This window comes from Schistocerca cancellata, chromosome 2 (genome assembly GCF_023864275.1).
Source record: "Schistocerca cancellata isolate TAMUIC-IGC-003103 chromosome 2, iqSchCanc2.1, whole genome shotgun sequence".
NCBI classification, from domain to species: Eukaryota; Metazoa; Arthropoda; class Insecta; order Orthoptera; family Acrididae; genus Schistocerca; species Schistocerca cancellata.
The window spans coordinates 253,610,218-253,633,562 of NC_064627.1; the positions used below are offsets into that span (position 1 = coordinate 253,610,218).

Here is a 23,345-nt window from a genome sequence, read left to right on the forward strand (position 1 = left end):
TTTGGAGATATAACACAGCCGTCGTCACTCACTGTGGTCATGTAAACCGTATAATGACGACTTGTTGTGCTACTTTAGTGACAAGGTAGTGCTTTCTTTTATTCTGATGATTAGAGTAGAAAACGGATAACTGTAAAGTTTTCAATTGAAGACTTAAAATCTGAAAATGAGTCCGAGATCATACACTACTGGCCATTAAAATTGCTACACCAAGAAGAAATGCAGATGATAAATGGGTAATCATTGAACAAATATATTGTACTAGAACTGACATGTGATTACATTTTCATACAATTTGGGTGCATAGAACCTCAGAAATCAGTACCCAGAACAACCACCTCTGGCCGTAATAACGGCCTTGATACGCCTGGGCATTGAGTCAAACAGAGATTGGATGGCGTGTACAGGTACAGCTGCCCACGCAGCTTCAACACGATACCACAGTCCATGAAGAGTAGTGACTGGCGTACTGTGACGAGCCAGTTGCTCGGCCACCATTGACCAGACGTTTTCAATTGGTGAAAGATCTGTAGAATGTGCTGGCCAGGGCAGTAGTAGAACTTTTTCTGTATCTAGAAAGGCCCGTACAGGACCTGCAACATGAGGTCGTGCATTATCCTGATGAAATGTGGGGTTTCACAGTGATAGAATGAAGGGTAGAGCCACGGGTCGTAACACATCTGAAATGCGAACAAGAGGTGACCGAGACGTGTAACCAATGGCACCCCTAACCATCACGCCGGGTGATACGCCAGTCTGGCGATGAAGAATACGCGTATTTCAATATGCGTTCACCACGATGTCGCCAAACACGGATGCGGCCATCATGATGCTGTAAAAAGAAACTGGATTCATCCGAAAAAATGCCGTTTTGCCATTCGTGCACCCAGGTTCGTCGTTGAGTACACCATCGCAGGCGCTCGTGTCTGTGATGTAGCGTCAAGGGTAGCCGCAGCTATGGTCTCCGAGCTGATAGTTCATGCTGCTGCAAACGTCGTAGAACTGTTCGTGGAGATGTTTGTTGTCTTGCAAACGTCCCCATCTGTCGACTCAGGGACCGATACGTGGCTGCACGATCCGTTACAGCAATGCGAATAAGTTGCCTGTCATCTCGAATGCTAGTGATACGAGGCCGTTGGGATCCAGCACGGCGTTCCGTATTACCCTCCTCAACCCACCGATTCCGTATTCTGCTAACAGTCATTGGATCTCGACCAACGCGAGCAGCAATGTCGCGATGCGATAAACCGCAATCGCGATAGGCTACAATCCGACCTTTCTCAAAGTCGGAAACGTGATGGTACGCATTTCTCCTCCTTACACGAGGCATCACAACAACGTTTCACCAGGGAATGCCGGTCAACTGCTGTTTATGTATGAGAAATCGGTTAGAAACTTTCCTCATGTCAGCACGTTGTAGGTGTCGCCACCGGCGCCAACCTTGTGTGAATGCTCTGAAAAGCTAATCATTTGCATATCACAGCATCTTCTTCCCGTCGGTTAAACTTCGCGTCTGTAGCACGTCATCTTCGTGGTGTAGCAATTTTAATGGCCAGTAGTGTTTTTCTGGCACTTTATTGTACAGGTCCGTCATGATCACACAGACTTTTACACTTCACTGTTACCGATTTCGGCTACCGCTGCCATCTTCAGATCATAAAATATTCTGTTGTACTGTCGACGTCAAACTAAACATGTCGGGACATAGTAAGAGTTCAACTGTAGAGTATCTATTAACTGCGATCAAGAGATTTGTGAATAAAAGAGTGGATTAGAACTAGGAACATAGTAGCAGCGCTGTTTAGGGAAGTTCTTGACGATATGCTTGGCCCCAGTGAATCGTTCTCATCCTTTAGCCCTTCTGCCCTCCGTTGGAGCGTTATCGGATGTTTTTTCGAGCTGCTCCCATTGGAGAAACTCTTTGAGTGGGTGAGTCGTCGTGCTGTTGGCTCCGCTCCGCTATTCACGTCCCTGGCGACGTTATCGGACCGCCGCAGCCACCGGCTTGGTCGATAAAAGCCATACCGCGCCGGCCTGTCCCTTGAGTCACGCAACCCCGCGACGCACGCGACAGTGTCGGCCGCGGGAGACTCCGCGACGAAGCAGATCGCGTGTCTCCGGCCGGCCCAGCCGGTGCTGCGCTACGGGCCTCCGCAGACCGCAGAAACTCTCATTACTGCGCAAAGAGGTCGTTGCTACGAGGGTCACTCCAAAAGAAATGCACACTATTTTTTTTTTTAAATCCGTCTTTTATTCTACATGTCTGAAAGTTTTACAGCGTGTAGATACATCCTTTAAGAACAATATTTTCATTTCTCCACATAATTTCCATCCCTCTCAACTGCCTTATGCCATCTAGGAACCAGCGCCTGTATATCTGCATGGTAAAATTCTGGACCAACCTGTTGGAGCCACTGTTTGGCAGCGTGCACAAGGGAGTCATCATCTTCAAACCTTGTTCCACGAAGAGAGTCTTTTTCCCAAAGAGATGATAGTACATGGAGCCAGGTAAGGACTGTAAGGCGGGTGTTTAAGTGTTGTCCATCCGAGTTTTGTGATCGCTTCCATGGGCAGTCCTGGGAACCCACCTGCCACAAACCTTTTTTAACGCCAACACTTTCAGAATTCTGCAAACACTTCCTTCCCCTATCCCAACGTAGCGTGAAAATTCGTGCACTGTGGTGCGTCTGTCAGCAGTTACCAATTCGTTAACTCGCTGCACATTGTCTGAAGTATGTGCGGTACGAGGCCTGCCGCTGCGAGGACAATCCTCAATATTGCCGTGCCCGGTTTCATCGCGTAACCTGATTGCCCACCGACTAACTGTACTGCGATCGACAGCAGCATCTCCATACACATTTCTCAGCCTCTTGTGGATGTTTCCCACTGTCTCGTTTTCACAGCACAGGAATTCTATGACAGCACGTTGCTTCTGACGAACGTCAAGTGTAGCATCCATTTTGAACACATGCTGTGACGGCGCCACTCACGGGGAGGGGTTGAACTGAGTTTGAAAACAAGCGGGAAGGATGTATCTACACACTGTAAAACTTTCACACATGCAGAATGAAAACTGTATTGTTACAAAAATAGTGTGCATTGCTTTTGGAGTGACCCTCGGATTACCTAGCATTGCTGGATACTACCATACAAGTCCTGGTTTCCAACAGAAGTAAGAAACATTACCTTTTTGCGTCCCTCAAGACACAAACAGTGCTTTCACTCCTGAAGAGCGGTGTTTGGGTTCAGTTGGACACTCAGCAGAGCGTGAGTTCTGCAAAGGTGTGCTCGTGTCCAAGTGGAAGATCAACAGATTCTGAGTCTCTCACTAAACGGCAAGAGAGTCTCAATGCTCGAGTTCAAGTGAACCCTCAAAGAACTGCAGCCCTCCAAAGATGTAAATCCCACAAAGTAGTGCTGGTTCAGTTTCACACTCAAAAGAACATGAGCTCTCGGGTTCAAGTGGATACTGAGCACAATACCAGTTCCACAAAACGTTGCTCAGGTTCAAACGAACGGTCATCAGAATGTGGTGCTCTGGTTCAAATGCAGAGTCAGTAGAATGCGAGTGTCGCAAAGGGCTGCTCAGTTTCAAGCGGACACTCAGTAGTGCGAGAGTCCCACACAACAGTACTCGGTTTCAACTGCACACTCAACTGTAGGTGAGTCCCACAGAAAAATGCTTCTGTTCAAGTGGTCCCTTATCGCAACGTGAGCCCTGGAAAGTGGTACTCTGGTTCAAGTAGACACTCAACTGAACCTGAGTCTCACGAAGACGTGTTCGAAGCGCGCACTCAGCAGAAAGCGAATCCCGCAAAGTGATGGTCGGATTTGAGTCCGCAACCCCAAAACGCCGATCTGTCAACTACAGAACGTCAAGCTTATTTTCAAGAGTTCGTACCTCGCGTAAGTTGGGGGGAGCAGCTTCACAGGAAAAGCATCGAGCCAGCAGTTTCACAGACAAAGCACAAATTGTCAATAGCAGGACACGAGCCGTTCAAAGTGAAATCCAGTTCGAAATGAGGTCACCAATACTGGACTAGAATGGCGGATGTTGTAGGTCAGCTGACGACAGGCTACAGCGGCCTCCGCAGTACCCTGGCTCCCAGCGATATTCCCTATCCTGATCATACCGATATCCTCACCCGGAGGTAGATCATCCTCGTGACTGAGTCAGTGCCTAATGAGGATACAGTACAGGGTTACTACAAATGATTGAAGCGATTTCACAGCTCTACAATAACTTTATTATTTGAGATATTTTCACAATGCTTTGCACACACATACAAAAATTCAAAAAGTTTTTTTAGGCATTCACAAATGTTCGATATGTGCCCCTTTAGTGATTCGGCAGACATCAAGCCGACAATCAAGTTCCTCCCACACTCGACGCAGCATCTCCCCATCAATGAGTTCGAAAGCATCGTTGATGCGAGCTCGCAGTTCTGGCACGTTTCTTGGTAGAGGAGGTTTAAACACTGAATCTTTCACATAACCCCACAGAAAGAAATCGCATGGGGTTAAGTCGGGAGAGCGTGGAGGCTATGACATGAATTGCTGATCATGATCTCCACCACGACCGATCCATCGGTTTTCCAATCTCCTGTTTAAGAAATGCCGAACATCATCATGGAAGTGCGGTGGAGCACCATCCTGTTGAAAGATGAAGTCGGCGCTGTTGGTCTCCAGTTCTGGCATGAGCCAATTTTCCGCGGCCGGCCGAAGTGGCCGTGCTGTTAAAGGCGCTGCAGTCTGGAACCGCAAGACCGCTACGGTCGCAGGTTCGAATCCTGCCTCGGGCATGGATATTTGTGATGTCCTTAGGTTAGTTAGGTTTAACTAGTTCTAAGTTCTAGGGGACTAATGACCTCAGCAGTTGAGTCCCATAGTGCTCAGAGCCATTTGAACCATTTGAATTTTCCGCGGGCTACGCGTGAAACTTGCCCGTACGCGTTCAACCGTTTCTTCGCTCACTGCAGGCCGACCCGTTGATTTCCCCTTACAGAGGCATCCAGAAGCTTTAAACTGCGCATACCATCGCCGAATGGAGTTAGCAGTTGGTGGATCTTTGTTGAACTTCGTCCTGAAGTGTCGTTGCACTGTTATGACTGACTGATGTGAGTGCATTTCAAGCAAGACATACGCTTTCTCGGCTCCTCTCGCCATTTTGTCTCACTCTCGAGCGCTCTGGCGGCAGAACCCTGAAGTGCGGCTTCAGCCGAACAAAACTTTATGAGTTTTTCTACGTATCTGTTGTGTGTCGTGACCATATGTCAATGAATGGAGCTACAGTGAATTTATGAAATCGCTTCAATCATTTGTAATAACCCTGTACTTCGGAAACCCTAAAACGAGATTGTTGACTGGTTTCTGAGACGCTCTACTCCTGACTGAATACCAAGGGGATTAATCATTCAGCCATCTCCATCGGACACTGCGTTTAACTCCCAGTAAGCGGCTTTTTTCCTCCTATTTGCGTTTTGAAGACAGTCCGTCCGACGGATACATAACCAAAGGCTTGCGACCACAATATTTGGCGAAAAATTAAATATATTAAGAAATACAGCAAAACAGCCAATGCCACGCAATTTAATTGAGAATCTTGAGCCCGTAGCAAACCCCAGTACCACACGATCAAATACAGTCGAAACACAGGCACTACCATATCGTTGGTGTACTCAGCCATCAGGAGTGTGAGAAGCATGTTGATGGTTGTTCCATTTATCTAAATCTTTCTCGTGGAGATTTGTGGTTTGCAGTGAGGAGTGTAATTTAGCTATACCCCGTGATGCTTAAGGCCCTACTCGTCTCAGGACGGTATCCCAACGTCTACCAAAATTCACAGCAAACCGTATATCGGCAGGCTGCTCAGTTAAACTCCGGAATACCAATAACGAACCAATAAAATCTTACTGTCTTACTACCGTAAAATTTATAGCACACTACTGATGGCCATAAAAAGGGTATTTTTTCCTCTACGAATGGAAAGAGCAATTGTTTGTATGTCGTTAAAACATGGAGATATTGGCGTAATCTAGGTCGGGAGAAAATTAATAACACCGGTAGAGCTATTAATGCTGTCCACTCAGAGATTTATGTCACTGCGTTTCGTCATACCAGATATATTAGCATACGCATCGGCCGGGACATTCGCACACTGTTTGAAGCCGTTTATGTCACGCAAGAAATCGGCGACAGTGACAAATCTGCGCGTACATCATTCCTAAAGCGAACAGTGGTCGGGCGGCTCCATTGGCCGCGGTTTCCGAAAGAGAGTCCACGAATTACGGCGAAAGCCACATGCTATTGTTATTTTGAACGGGACTAACATTAATCGTGGAGTATGTGGTAATTAACGTAATAAAGGCAGATCATTATACAAAGCCGCCAATACTTCTTCTCATTTATGTGGCAATAAATCATTCGTTATCCATCCACAGGAGTAGCATTATTGTTAAATTCGTTCATTATTAATGTTTCGGATAATGTAGCACTTGTTTACGGTGAAAATGTGGTACGAAAACAGGAACGGTGCAGCAATTAAATTTTCATTGCTGAGCGGCGACACGGGAGATACAGTCGGAATCCTCTTCATATACTGACCAGAAAGGATGCATATCCTTACATATCTCAAAGTTTTTTCTCCCAGAAGGATATAAATATTCCACTGTCTCATTTTGAAGTTAAAAAAATAAAAACGAAAAATAAAAAAGCAGCTAGAAACCTTCCCATGTTGTTCCGTAATCAAAATTATTTGTAGGAGGAATAGAAAGAATGAAAATAATTTTTTTCAAATACTCCATATCTTTGTAGTGAACAATGTTCAAATTTCAAAACATAGTCTACACACTAAGTATTTTCACAGATAAATGCCACAACTGTGTTACTCATATTTGTAGTCATATACTTCTAACCTCCTACTCCACATAGCGCACTGGTACAGGTGCTATAGCAGGTGTAGGGCGAAACAACATGTATATATATATTTGACTGAAGCGACCAATGAAAATTTGTACCAAGGCCGGGACTCAACCCTAGGACCCCTGCTCACTCAGCAGATGCACCTAACCACTACTCCAGCCTGGCATAGAGGATTGCTCAACTGCACAGACTGCGTGCCCCATTCCTCAATCCAAATTTCCATTCACACCTAAGCCCACTTTTCCAGTACAACTGCAGACCCTCTGCAGTGCTGTTCGAGTTTAAGGGGAACGCCAATGGGCTGAGACCTGAATGGAAATTCGGATTGAGTAGGGAGGCGCGTTAGGGCAGTACGTGCCCTTGTGCAAAGCCACTGTGCTATGGTGGCGTAGTGGTTAGAGCATCTTCCTAGTGAGCACTCCTGCTCACATCATAGCTGTTTGAGCGCTTGAAACATACAGGTTGTATACGAGCATGCAAATTTCATATGCTGATCATGTCATATAAATAACGGTACAAGTTTCGGGAGGTGTTACCTCGACCAAAATGAGCTGAAACTTCGTATGAATATCCACCCTTGATATGGCTGAATAATGCAATTTTAGGGTGTCCGTTTGGAATGCATTCCACCCACATTAAACAGTGTTTCACGACGGCACTGCATTGATTACTTTATTACTTTTAGTGTCCTAAGAGGATTGTTAACTGTAATCAATCACACTATACATTAGAGGAGCGTAGAGCAAACACCTGTTAAATTATCGCAAGAAGAGATCGAATGGAATGCCTTCCATGAGGGAACAAGAATTCAGGAAACTCATCAGGGCTTCAGGGTATATCATTAGAAAGGAAATGCTGTGGTGGCCCGTCTCGCTTGTACTGCATTGTATCACATAGTTTATGGTTCAAGCAGACAGCACGGATTACGTATGTCGATCACACTGCGTACATTCTCAGTGATGTACGAATTCTGCCACGGGCGAGAGCAGTGGAATCGGTACAACTGTGCACATTGACATTGCTCTTCCTAGTTATCCTCACTACTGGCTTCAGACCTGCCCGCTCGCTTCTTGACAACAATTTCGTCGCACATTCCATCGTCGTGACATATCTACGTTAAAGGGATGCCACATACTCGTAAAATGTGAGGATTTCGAGCACATGTATTTACAGAATTTTCTTCTTCTCTTGGCCCCAGAAGCGCCCAAAACTTATATTATTTACCTGATCGGTTGTGTGTGTGTGTGTGTGTGTGTGTGTGTGTGTGTGTGTGTGTGTGTGTGTGTGTGTGTGTCAGCGCGTACAGAAGTCGCAATACCGCCTTCGGACCGAGTCGAAGCTGCTGCTGACGAGTCCTCAATGTATTCATCTCTCTTCCACTTGCTAAAATTTCTTTACATAGAAATTACCAACTTGGCAGTTTTTGAACACCATAGACTGATGTGCCATAACATTATGACCACCTGCCGGCCGTGGTGGCCGAGCGGTTCTAGGCGCTCCAGTCTGGAACCGCGCGACCGCTACTGTCGCAGGTTCGAATCCTGCCTCGGGCATGGATGTGTGTGATGTCCTTAGGTTAGTTAGGTTTAAGTAGTTTTAAGTTCTAGGGGACTGATGACCTCAGAAGTTAAGTCCCAAAGTGCTCAGAGCCATTTGATCCATTTATGATCACCTGTTTAATAGTGTGTTGGTCCACCGGCGGAACGCAAAACGTAAGGATTCGCTGTAGCACGGATTCGACAAGCCTTTCATAAGTGTCTGGAGGTATATGGAAACAGCCATTTATGCACAGTTCCCTTAATTTACGGACCTGAGGTTTGTGGGCGTGGAGTTGGCACATGATACCGTCCTAGATGTATAGTCCACAATTGTCATGATGCGTCTGATTACTACAAAAAGTCCGATGGAAGCCCAAGTGAATGTTTACAATCGCTTAACAGTTCCGCCACCAGCCTCTGCCCGTGGCACGCTGCATGTTTCGAGAAGCTATTCGTCCAGAAGACAGCTTGTCCGGACACGACTGTGTACCTGCTGTAACAAGAAACCTGATTCATCTGGCCACACGACACGTTTCCGTTGATCCACTCTGAATCTCAATGGTCCCGCGTCCACCGCAATTGTAATTGAAGATGTCATGCGTCAGCATGGGTTGGGGGTTGGGTTCTTTGGGGAAGGAGACCAGACAGCGCGGTCATCGGTCTCATCGGGTTAGGGAAGGACGGAGAAGGAAGTCGGCCGTGCCCTTTCAAAGTAACCATCCCGGCATTTGCCTGGAGCGATTTAGGGAAACCACGGAAAACCTAAATCAGGATGGCCGGACGCGGGATTGAACCGTCGTCCTCCCGAATGCGAGTCCAGTGTCTAACCACTGCACCACCTCGCTCGGTACGCTTTAGGGATCACTGGCTGTGGAGCCCAACGTTCAACTATGTGATCTGAAAAGTGTGCTCAGACAAACTTGAGCCTGAACCACCATACTTATCTGGTTTTTTACGTACATCCTTTTGAACATAGGTCGTGGGGGACCCCGGCCATTCATTATTGTACGAAAATGAAACGCCTACAGCCGTCTTTATGATCTTTTTTATTGTGGAGCTACCAATTTCGGTGCCTCAATACGCCATCTTCAGGCCTTAGTTGATGCTGAAGAGGTTATTACGATCCATATATACGCACCATCAGTGGCCAACATAACTGGTTCAATGGTTCAAATGGCTCTGAGCACTGTGGGACTCAACCTCTGAGGTCATCAGTCCCCTAGAACTTAGAACTACTTAAACCTAACTAACCTAAGGACATCACACACATCCATGCCCGAGGCAGGATTCGAACCTGCGACCGTAGCGGTCACGCGGTTCCAAACTGAAGCGCCTAGAACCGCACGGCCACACCGGCCGGCAACATAACTGGCTTACGCAAACTATCTGTAACTCTGATGTCAGCACTCCAACCACCAAGGGAGTCCTACATCGTGAAAGCACTGTGGTATCATCAATATGATTTCTTCTTTGTTTCTATTTCATTAGGTATTGGTTTACTGTCTGTTGTCGTGGCACTATATTCTACCTTCAGTAGGATTCCTTCTCTGTTTCTATTCCATTAGGTATTGGTTTACTGTCTGTTGTCGTGGCACTCTTTCCAAAAAAGACTTAGTAGCATTTCCTGGAAAACGAACTCGGGTGATAGTAGCAGATTTTGTTTTCATCTTGGAACTAAATTGCAAATTTCCAAATATTTTTGGCCTGTTACTAAAATTATCGTCACCTGCTGACAGGCAACTTACGTACTTAATGCGATCGATATGGATATCCAAACGACTGACGAACAAAATATGTAGGTGCATCTCAGTACCTGGTATTACAATTAGGATAAACTTAAATTGGAACCATCACGTAACAAATGTTGTGGGGAAGATGAACCGAAGACTGCGTTATATTGACAGAACACATAAAAGATGCGTCAAATCTACTAAGCCTGCCAACACATGGCTTGTTCTTCCTCTTCTGGAAGACTGCTACACGATATGGGGTCCTTACCAGACGGTGTTGATGGAGAACATCGAAGAAATTCAAAGAAGGCCAGCTCGTTTTGTCCTAGAGTTGGGGTGGCAAACATTGAAACAAAGACATTGTTCGTTGTGGCGAGACCTCAGTATCACTCAGACCGTTCATAGCCATGTGTCATGTGTGGACGAGGAATGTCCTGTTGAAAAATGTCACCACGATACCGTCGCGTGAGAGGTAACATATGACGACGCAGTACCAAGTTGCAGTCAAAGTTCTTTCAATGACTACCAGGAGTGACCGTCATACCCACAGGCTCCCAACACCATGACGCCAGGAGTAACACCTCTGTGCCTCTCAAATGGTTCAAATGGCTCTGAGCACTATGGGACTTGACATCAGAGGTCATCAGTCCTCTAGACTTAGAACTACTTAAACCTAACTAACCTAAGGACATCACACACATCCATGCCCGAGGCAGGATTCGATTATGATGATGATGATGATGTTTGGTTTGTGGGGCGCTCAACTGCGCTGTTATCAGCGCCCGTACAAATTCCCAATTTTTGCTCAGTCCAAACTCGCCACTTTTAGGAATGATGACGATATGATGAGGACAACACAAACACCCAGTCATCTCGAGGCAGATGAGCAGGATTCGAACCTGCGACCGTAGCAGCAGCGCGGTTCCGGACTGAAGCGCCTAGAACCGCTCGGCCACAGAGGCCGGCTCTCTGCCTCTCCAAAACACTGGAAGAACGGGACCTCTTACCAGGTCACCGCTAACCTCGCTGAGAATGGCCATCCGGGGCAGTACAGAACCGCAGTTCATCACTGAATACAACGTGACGCAGTCCTTGCTTCCCTGCAATACAACAAATGCAGCTGTTTGTGTTACGGTGTTAACGGCAGCCTACGAATCGGGCGGTAATTCCGTAGTCCCTGCGCTGTTGGTTTCCGTCCACATATGCGGGATGAGCCAGGATGATGCAGGGAGTCCATTATTTGTCCCGGTGGCAGGTGGAGAAAATGAAACTATATGGTTCCAGAGACCTTTTCAAGTCTCAGACGTCTATGATGTACGTGCAGACTGAAGTGACGAATACCAAGTAGGATGAGGTGTGAATGAGAATTTGGATTGAGGACAAAGACATGCTAGGGTTGTCCTTGCAGTTGTGCAAAGCCACTGCGCTGGGGTGGCGTAGTAGCTAGCGCATCTGCCTTGTGAGCAAGAGACCGAGGATCGAGTATTGGCCTTGGTACAAATTTCCATTTGTCGCTTCAGTCAGCATACACATATCACAAATGTTTGAGAACTGAAAAGGTCTCTGAAATGATACAGTTTCATTTGATTAAAGGACCTATGCCTGCGTTTCAGGAAGGGATCCATTTCGTTCGATGCTGGGGTGCTACACCAATACAGTTGGAGAGTCTCCACAATGCTGATCGAGTTTATGGGGGATGCCAAATGGGCTGAAGTATGAATAGGAATGGGAATTTGGACTGAGGAGGGAGGGGTGCTAGGGTAGTCCATGCCATTGCGTAAGGCCAATGTGCCAGAATGAATAGTCGTTAGCGCAATCTTCCTAGAGAACCGGGAGAGGTGGGTTCGAATCCTGGACTTGGTACAAAGTTTCATTCATCACTTCAGCCTGCATACATACATCACAGGTCACAATGTGCTTGGTGCACAATGCGGCGGCCCCCCTAGTGGTGGTCAGACGTGGTCGACCGGATCCTTGACAACGAGTATCCCTGTCTGCACACTCCCATGCACTCCAACATCGGGCCACTGTCCCTTCCGAATGTCCTGCAAATGTGAATGTTGCACGATTCGACCTGTCCGCCAGTGGGAGACCCATAATGAGGACCTATTCAAACTTTATCGTTCTAGAAACGTTGTCCCACACGAGTACGTGATACGGCGGAAACCTTCACAGTGTTCACGACCGTTGCATACCATACCAAGCCTGGTGAAAATGTTAATGCACTATACATGACGGTAGTATCTGTTCCCGAAAGAACAGTTACCGTTAATGACCATGCAGCTTTTTTGCTGGAATGAAATGATAATTAAATGGACACCCTAGCTGCAAAGAGGCGTTGATATACTTCATTGGGGACATGTTAAAAATGTGTGCTTACATGGCAGACGTTCTATCCATCTGAGCCACCGAGAGCACAGAGGATAGTGCGCCTGCAGGGACTTATCCCTTGCACACTCCCTGTGAGACCCACATTCCCAACATGTCCACACCACTACATTAGTAGTGCGCCTAATAGATGTTTGCCCATCATACTCATTACTCGCGGCAGATTAATCTACCAAGTCCCGTACGAGTTCGGGCATAGCGTGTGCGTTCGCACACAGGAAGGTCAATGGCCGCGAAGCCATATAGTTAAAATATATAGTTATAGTTAAAATATGGCTTCTTTGCAGCTGGGGTGTCCATTTAATTATCATTTCATTAATGCACTATGGTGGACGTTCTACTTGTCAGAGAGAATTGCAATTCTAATCATTTACATCTCTCCCGATGATGTGTACGTGTTCGAAATTACGATGACATCCGATCATGTGTGCTGCGCGCTGCACTTTTTTATGAGGCAGTCTAGCATACACTGAGGTGACAGAAGTCGTGGGATACCTCCTAATATCGTTTCGGACCTCTTCTGCCCGGTACAGTGCAGCACCTCCACGTGGCACGGACTCAGTGAGTTGCTGGAAGTCCGCTGCAGAAATAATGAACCATGCTGCGTCTTTGGCAGTCCATAACTGCGAAAGTGTTGCCGGTACAGGAGTTCGTGCACAAACTGAGCTCTCGATTATGCCCCGTGAATGTTCGATGGGAGTCACGTCGGGTGATCTGTGTGGCCAAATGATTCGCTAGAAATCTCCAGAATGCTCTTCAAACCAATGGTTGTGGCCCAGTGACATCGTCGACTGGGAACATGAAGACCATAAACGCAAATGGTGTCGAAGTTCCCAGACCATTCCATGTGAACATAGTCCTCATCTCTATGGAGCCACTACCAGCTTGCACAGTGCCTTGTTGACAACTTGGGCCCATGGCTTCGAGAGGTCTGCGCTCCACTCGAACCCTACAATCAGCTTTTACCAAATTAAATCGGGACTCATCCGATCAGGCCACGGTTTTCCAATCCTCTAGGGTCCAACCGACAAGGTCACGAGCCCACGAGAGGCACTGCACGTGCTGTCGTGCTGTTAGCGAGGGCACTCGCGTCGGTCGTCTGCTACCACAGTCAATTAATGCCATATTTCGCCGTACTGTCCTAACGCATACGTTCGTCGTAAGTCGCACACGGATTTCTGCGCTTATTTCATGCACTGTTGCTTGTCTGTTAGCACTGGCAACTCCCTGCTCTCGATCTTTAAGTGAAGGCCGTCGGCCACTGCGTTGTCCGTGGTGGGAGGTAATGCCTAAAATTTTGTATTCTCGACACACGCTTGACACTATGGCTCTCGGAATACCGAATTCCCAAACGATTTCCGAAATGGAATTCCCATGCGTCTATCTCCAACCACAATTTCGCATTCAGTGTCTGCTACCGAGCGAGACGGCGCAGTGGCTAGCACACTGGTTTCGCATTCGCGAGGACGACGACGTTTCAAACCCGCATGCGGCCGTCCTGCTTTAGGTTTTCCGTGATTACCCTAAATCGCTTGAGACAACTGCCGCGATGGTTTCTTTGAAAGGGGAAGGCCGACTTCCTTCGCCATCCTGTGGCCGAGCGATTCAAGGCGCTTCAGTCCGGAACCGCGAGGCTGCTACGGTCGCAGGTTCGAATGCTGCCTAGGGCGTGGATGTGTGTGATGTCCTTAGGTTAGTTAGGTTTAAGTAGCTCTAAAAGTCTAGGGGACTGATGACCTCAGACGTTAAGTCCCATAGTGCTTGGAAGCATTTGAATCCCGTACTTCCCTAAACCGACGGGACCGATGACCTGGCTGTTCGGTCCCCTCCCCCAAATCAACCAACCTAAGTCTGCTAGTTCCCTTTCGTGCGGCCATAAACACGCCGGAAATCTTTTCATGTGCATCCCCTGGGTACAAATGACAACTTCGCTAATGCACTGTCCTTTTGCATCTTGTGTACGCGATACTGCCGCCTTCTATATATGTGCATATAGCTGTCCCAAGACTTTTTTCATTTCAGTGCAAAGCTTGTCAGAAGTGAAACTTCCTGGCAGATTAAAACTGTGTGCCGAACCGAGACTTGAACCCGGGACTTCTGCCTTTCGCGGGCAAGTGCTCTGCCAACTGAGCTACACAAGCACGACTCACGCCTCGTCCTCATACCTTTACTTCTGCCAGTATCTCGTCTCTTACCTTCCTTTGTCAGAAGTATTTGGCACCGTTGGTAGTGTGCGGTGCCACGGGCACTCAGGAACGGTGAACATTGGACAGCGCAGCACACAGTAGCCGACCCTTAGGACTGATGACCGCCGCGACGCTTCCGGTGTCGGCGCGGGTAGCTTCCGCGTGACGGGTGCTGTCAGGCGGCAACGCACCTCTGCGGCGACTGCGAGATGTATGGCTTCATATCCGCATCCCGCCCCCCTACCAACTGCACCCCCCGCAGGAAGCCCGCGTGCTCCGCGGGTGCGACACCCGCCAGAGCCTCGGATTTACGTATGTGCCCGGAAACCGCACACTCTGCGCCTCTCCCCGGGGCGACAAATCACAATTATTAACTCTGCGGTCCTCTGCACCGCGACGCCGAACCGTAATGCGCCTCCGCAGTGTGCCGCACTCTGCTTTGCGCCTCCTTCCTGTGTGTGTGTACGTGTGAGATTGTGTGTGTGTGCGAGCGACGCTCATAGACCGCCGGCAGCGCGCATCCGGCAGGTTCCCGTGCTGTAACGAGGTTTCCCGACGCCGCTGCCGGCTTTAATTTTTTCCCCCCTAGCCCCCCCCCTCCCCCCCACGCCCACTCCTCCTCCACCGCTGCTCCATTCCGTACTACCGGCACACCCTCATCGTGCCACCTTTTTTTTTTTTTTTTTGTCCGAATGCGTCAGTAACAGAATTTTTTTGTACCAGACCACGATACATATAGAGATAAAAAATTGTTATATAATTCTGATAGCTTGGACATTCGTCAATTAAAAAAAACGGCGCAGTACGAACCGTGGGTTACTGGACATGCTTTTAGTGTGCAGGAATTAATGAAGCAGTCATTTCTGCTTCGGGAAACGATTTCCGGCGCCAGGGATAAGTACAGGAGCCATCAACATCAAATAATTTTGTGTCGGTACTTGGGATAACGTTGTTCTAATCTGCTGCAAAATTGTACCTATTTGTTCACGAACCAGTTTTCGGTTACTTGGGCCATCGTAAAGTGACAACTGAATATTGCAAACGTGCGACTTACACGGTTATTTCTTATACAGAAGATAAAACAAAAGAAACAAAATGATGATATGCAGAATGCTTCTACTAGCGAAATCATCTTATTATTATGTCACGCAGAAATTCACTGTGTGATCGAAAGTATCTCGACCCCCCTTTGTAAAGCGTGATTGACCGTTATATATCACGAGAGCCGGACCCACCAGTATAAAAGGAAGGGACGGGGAGGATTTTGTTGTCTGTCAAGAAGCAGTTAACAGCGGAATGTGTCGGTCACGAGACTTCAGTGACTTCGAACGTAGACTGGTCAATGGATGTGACATGAGTAACAAATCCAGCAGAAACATTTCATCCCTTCTAAAGTTCTCTAAGTGATCATTAAGTGCAAACGGGAAGGAGCGGCCAAAACTAAACCATAACCAGGTAGACTTCATATACCGACGGACAGGAACCGTCGAGGATTGGAGATGGCGGTTGTAAAAAAATCATATGAAATCAGCATAAGGAATCACTCGTGACTTCCAAAGTGTTATTAGCAATCCAGCTAACACTATAACTGTGAGTAAGGAGTTAAAATGAATCGGGTACAATGGTCGTGCAGCTCATCATAAGCCACACCTTTCTCAATCAGTGCTAAGCGATGGAACTGGACAGTGAATGGCCGCAACCTAGTGATTTGGTATGATGGTTCACGCTCTACGCCGTGGCAGTTCGGTGGAAGGTTTGGATTAGGTGAATGCCTGGAGAAAGGTATCTGCAATCATGTGTAGTGCCAGCGGTGAAGTATGGAAGCGGTGGTGTTACGGTATGGGAGGTGATTTTCATGGTTAGGTTTGTGCTCTCCTTACTTCACTTAAGAAAACGCTAAGTGTGGAAATATTGCCTACTAGAGGAACAGTTCGGAGACGATTGTTCTATCAGTATAACAATGCACCCTGTCGTAAAGCAGCGTCTGTGAGGTAATGATTTGTGGACAGTAACAGTCCTAAAATGTTCTGGTCTGTTCGGACCCCTGGCCTGAAGACAGCGGCAAACCTTTGGGGCGGATGAAAACGTGGAATTGGCTCCAGACCCCAGCGCCCAACATCACTATCGTCTCCAGTTTTGGCTCTTGACGAAGAATAGGATATCATTCCTTTTTCAGACGTTCATACATCTGATTGCTTCTGTCCCCAACAGAGCTCAAGCAGTTGGAGATGAAGGCTGACACAGCTCATATTAATGTCCATTAATACGTGGACACTACAGTCTCCAACATCACTACAGTCTCCAATTTCGGCTCTTGAGAAAGAATAGGCTATCATTCCTTCGCAGACAATCGTACATCTCACTGCAAGTGACCCCACCAGAGCTCAAGCAGTTGGAAGTGAACGGTGACACAGCCCATACTAATCTCCTTTAACATGTGAACACTAAAGTCTCCAACATCACTACAGTCTCAAATTTTGGCTCTTGAGAAAGAATAGGCTATCATTCCTTCACGGACATTCATGCACCTCATTGCTAGTGTCCCCTTCAGAGCTTATGCAGTTGGAGGCGAAGAGTGACACAGCCCATTTTAATGTCCACTAATATGTGTCTGAATGCTTTTGATCAGACATGTAGCGTTGCTCTTGGGGAACGAAAATAAAAAGAACTGTTACTTTTTTTTAATGTCGAAAAAGTGAATATTTTGGTGGGCCACTTGGCAACAGAATCAGGGATTTATTACGCTATTATAATAACATACGTTGACCATTATATACCTGAATAAGAGCAGCATATTGATATATATATATATATATATATTTGAGATCGTTCGGAAGAAACATTATCATTTCTGTGCATTTTTATAGTCGCGATGTAGTCATACCCGGATCAACACTAAGGGACCAGAAGATTTATAGACTTTAAAAGAAATGCAACACTACACAATTAAAAAAAATTGGTTCAGAAATAATAGGAAAACGATAATGTTCCTTCTGCCTCATGCTGCGTTCCGCCCATCAGCGTGATCGTAATTTCTGATGATGAAGTAACACAAACAATAATTATCATTCAGTTAATTAAGGAGATGGAATCATCAAGGTTAATTTACGAAAATAAGCACACTTATCTTTAATGCTACGTACCTTTTCATATTAAATTACAATAGATGACCATTGTGGTTAGATACTTTATACATAACAGTCAAAATGTCCTCTTGACTCTGTCTGTTCGATATCAGTTACAAGAAACTACATGTTTTCTGATTGGAAAAAATAACAATTAGCATATTCACTCAATACTTTCACATAGAATATAAAATACAGTTGCGGAACGCAGCAAGTCCGCGTCCGCCTCTCATGGAATACAAACAGTAAAAGGTGAGGCGCCAAAAACCTCATTTGTCTGGAAACAACAGAATTCTTGTTTTTTACACCATTAATCGATACATGTACATAGAGATTTACTGGCACCGCGCAAGAACGGCGAAGATAAAGAATAATAGATTCTGTCACTGCTATGCGATGGTTCATTTCTTTTACTTTACAATTGTTCGATAACTTTAGGCCATCAGGCGTTTACTATTGAGCGTATATTAATGTTTGTGAGGCGAAAATTACTAATATTACAGACAGTGTAGTTGGTTACATTTAACTAATATGAGAAGTCTCATTTTTATGTGTATATCGATACATTTAACAGCAGATAACGAAATGGAGTTTACAATGGCAGTATAATATTGGCATTACTAAATCTTAATTTAACAGAAGGAAAAAGGCAACTGAGTTTCGTCACTTAATACTAATATGGAATATTCGTTCTCATATGTTCATTGAACTCCAGTATTTTCTGCTTGTCTTAATAGTATGTAAAATTACACAATCTACATCATATAGGTGCTTTACTGTTGGAAGATGTTCGGCACAGATTATTCTCATGTTCAGATAACCCAATTCCCACAGCTCTGCCCTGCCGACCCAAATATATTTTTCCACAGTACCTGCATGTTATTTTATGTAGACCACTCTATACCGAAGGTTGCAATTTGGTCTTACTACTGAGAAAAAAAAATTATATGGTATTGCTTTTGAAAACGGATCTCTGTAGTTGTGACACTTTAACTTTTTCGCGAGGTTATCCGAAATTTGCCCGTTAAAGCCATCTGTTGCAGTAGACATCCGTGATTTTCAAGGACAGAAGTTATCTGACGATTTAACATCACGTAGAAGATGTAGTGATTAGGAGCCAGTCAACACGAGCAGCGTCGTAAACTCTGATGCACAAACGTCATCTGGGGAATCAGGTTTTCGTCTGTTCACATAAACCATCTCAGCATTCGTATAAAGTAATTTATGGAAAGCGCAAAATCCTCAGTCTGGATTGTCGTACTGGTATTTGAACCCCGCGCTTCGAGAATTCTAGTGATGTGCGTTAACATCTCTCAAACTTCGATCTGTTTTTTAAAGAATTTTACCGTAACAGTCTGTGCGGATCGATTTACCATCTGAACCATATAGTCTTAGCACGATGCAGAAATTTCCTACTATTAAATTTTTAGATTTTGTCGGCAACCAGGTTATTTGAAATAGGAAGCCAGTTCAAAAGGTATATCAACAAAAGGCTTTACTCAAGAAATCGAGCTGTCATTCATCTGCATTGATTTAGATTGATTTAGGGGTTAATTAGGAAAACAAAACGTCCGGGTGGCATCTGTCTGGTTGCGAAGGATACAAGCAGGGCCGCAGGTTATGAAGTCAAACAAAGACGCATCGCTGCCTTAACTAATAGTCAAGATTTTCTAACGAACGAGTAAAAGAACGTCGTGTCTTAATGCAGGCTAACACAGAGTTTTACCCCTTGCTTAGAGGCTAGCCCTTGTTCCTATTAATAACATTATCGGCCAATATAATTTCAATGGAATCTTTTGCAGTTTGGGCAGCATTCAAGGCACTTAGCGCATGCACCATGTGCTGTTGACCTGTTATACTACACGCTTTTTTAACTTACGAAATTGTTAATAATTTAAACATAATACGGGCCTACCAATGAATTATAGTCGACATCACTTCGTTTTACATTAGTACAGTGTCCCTACCTCAATAATACACCGTTTAAATCCACCTGGAACACTTTGACACACATGCAAACACACAGCCGACTGCTGTTGTCCAGATTGTAGAAGCCTTCCTGAGGGTAATCAATAATCTCTTCAAGAGTTCGTGGTTACCTTCCATAGATTTCGTCTTTAACCACACATAAACCACTGGGATAATATCGGGGGACAGCGGAGAGAATTGAGTTGCCATACGTCGTCCAGGAACGCTTCTTTGGAAAATGTTATCATGGTACGCCCTACAAGCTAATGCATAACACATAGTGCTGGGAGTAGAGTTGTGAATATGGAAGATGGTTCTTCGTGTAACCTTTTGTTGTAGAGATAAGTATTTGTCTCCAGTGATATTTCCGTCAATGATGTACTGCCAATTATGCCACGTGCCGATATTGAAGCCCATACAATTACACAGGGTTGGTTTAGCGGTTTCTCCAAAACAACGTGGTGGTTTTCTGTATGCCAATAAGTACAGTTATGTCGGTTTACATGTGGATTTGACTCGAAATATAGTCTCTAGTTACAGAGTACAGTACTTACACTGCTTTGATATGTCGTCTTCAGAACGAAAATTCTTTCTCCTTTCGTTAAAATTTTGTGAAAACTATTGTGTTGTCAATATGCAAGATGGTTCTTGGTGTAACCTTTTGTTGCAGAGACAAGTATTTCATCTGTTAACGCTACGTATCATTTTCTGTTACCTATTAGCCACATGGGTCAAGCACAGGATCCGATTCCACTCGTCGTCTTTGACCAGTGACTTCTTGTGTGACGCCATGAGCGTACGATGCGAAGGATGTAAGCGGCCTGTTAGTAAGTGTTATCTGTGTTCGTGTTAGTAACTGGTGAAAATTAACCAGATTATTCCATATATGACGTCAAGGGCCAAAGCAGACGGTTGGCACTGAACTGTGCGCTAATCCGAACATTGTCGACGTACATAGTACCGACTTAGACACATGCAGTCCCTAAGAGCGCAGTGACTTTTGCAATACTAGTTTAACGTCTGCTGCTTCGCTCGCGTAGACTGTATGGCCTACAGAGATTTTTTTGTTTTTATGTAACAGAATATTTTTTTGTTCACAAATTGCAAAAACTGAAAAATATTTCTTTATATCTAACAGAAAAATGAAATACCAGTTTCATGAATTCAGCTTTGAAATGTAACGAAATATTTTCTTAAAGGTTTTCATCTTCTACGGCACTCCCTTAGGAGTTGAATTTCCACGTATTTCTTGTTTCTAACCGAGAAATCCAAGACCAATTGTCATAAATGTAACCCATTCAGTAGTTCTTTAGTAATTATTTACTTTCAAAAAAACTTTCACCCACTATTTTACTCCGTTTGCCATTGAATTTCCAAAAATGCCGAAACACGCATTTTTTTATTTTCTGACTGACAAACTAAATACCAGTTGTCGTAGTTCTCGCTTCAAAATTCCTTTAATGCTGAAACATACTTTCAAAAAGGCTTTCGTCCCCTATTTCACCCCCGGCCCCCCATAGCAATGGAATTTCGAACAATCTCTTCCTAAACGACACCTACAATATAAGATACACACCCTCTCCGAACTTCAAGTTTCTATCCTTGACGGTTTGGGATGGGCGATGATGTGTCAGTGAACACGTCTGACCCTATCTCGTGGTTGAATTTCCAAAAGTAGGGAAACACGTACTTTTTTCTCCTCTAACCGAGAACCCAAACAAAAATTTTCAAAGATTTAGCTTTAAAAATGTTTCCGCAATGAAATATTTTCATAAAACCTTCATTCCCTTAGGCGTTCAATTTTCAAAAATAATCAATAAAGTATTTTTTTTATTTGTAACCGAAAAGTCAAGTTCAGAGATGTAAAACTTCCTGGCAGATTAAAATTTTTCATAGATGTAAAACTTCCTGGCAGATTAAAATTGCGTGCCGGACCGAGACTCGAACCCGGGATCTTTGCCTTTCGCGGGCGAGTGCTCTACCAACTGAACTACCCAAGCACGACTCACGCCCCGTCCTCACAGCTGTACTTCCGCCGTACCTCGTCTCCTACTTTTCAAACTTCACAGAAGCTCTCTTGCGAACCTTGCAGAACTAGCACTCCTGGAAGAAAGGATATTGCCGAGACATGGCTTAGCCACAGCCTTGGGGATGTTTTCAGAATGAGATTTTCATACTGCAGTGGAGTGTACGCTGATATGAAACTTCCTGGCAGATTAAAACTGTGTGCCGGACCGAGACTCGAACCCGGGACCTTTTCCTTTCTTCCAGGAGTGCTAGTTCTGCAAGGTTCGCAGGAGAGCTTCTCAGAAGTTTGGGAAGTAGGAGACGAGGTACTGGCGGAAGTAAAGCTGTGAGGACGGGGCGTGAGTCGTGCTTGGGTAGCTCAGTTGGAGCCGGCACGGTAACTCAGCGTGTTCGGTCAGAGGGTTAGATGCCCTCTGCAATAAAAAAAAAACTGAGTTAATGGATCAACGACGAACGGAAACGGGTGTCTTTCGACGTCCGCACCGAGCAGATGCAACGAACGAAAACGAACAAAATGGGATTTAAAAAAAAAAAAGAAAAAGTTGGTAGAGCACTTGCCCGCGAAAGGCAAAGGTCCCGGGTTCGAGAGTCGGTCCGGCACACAGTTTTAATCTGCCAGGAAGTTTCATATCAGCGCACACTCCGCTGCAGAGTGAAAATCTCATTCTGGATTCATAGATGTAGCTTTAAAATTGCATCATTAGTTCCTTAATAATGATACACTTTCAAAAAGAATTTCACCCCTATAGGGTTAAATTTCCAAAAATGCTGGAACACTTATTTCTTTATTTCTGACCGCGAAACCAAATACCGATTTTCGTAGGTCTAGCTTCAAAATAGCCTTAAAAGTGATAGTTTAAAAAAAAACTTTCATCCCCTACTTCACCCCCTTAGGGATTTCGAAAAATCCCTTCTTAAACTCGTTCTCGCTTCCCACGCCCGGGTTCCCGGGTTCGATTCCCGGCGGGGTCAGGGATTTTCTCTGCCTCGTGATGGCTGGGTGTTGTGTGCTGTCCTTAGGTTAGTTAGGTTTACGTAGTTCTAAGTTCTAGGGGACTTATGACCACAGCAGTTGAGTCCCATAGTGCTCAGAGCCATTTTTGAACCTTCTTAAACTACGCATGCAGTGTTAGGATTTGGTTGGGTTGTTTGGGGGAACAGACCAGACAGCGAGGTCATCGGTCTCATCGGGTTAGGGAAGGACGGGGAAGGAACTCGGCCGTGCCCTTTCAAAGGAACCATCCCGGCATTTGCCTGGAGCGACTTAGGGAAATCACGGAAAACCTAAATCAGGGTGGCAGGACGCGGGATTGAACCGTCGTCCTCCCGAATGCGAGTCCAGTGTGCTAACCACTGCACCACATCGCTTGGTGCTGTGTTAAGGTCCAGAGTTCACCAATTTCAAGTTTCCATTCGTAGCGGTTTGGCCTGAGCGTTGATCAGTCAGTCAGTCAGGACATT

At 45.5% G+C, this 23,345-nt stretch overlaps 1 protein-coding gene across 2 annotated transcripts in view; it reads left to right on the forward strand.

Annotated features, from left to right (window-relative positions):
• LOC126161581 (Ig-like and fibronectin type-III domain-containing protein 1) overlaps positions 1-23,345 on the forward strand; it is a 666,669-nt gene that overhangs the window by 458,025 nt on the left and 185,299 nt on the right. The window lies entirely within an intron of this gene.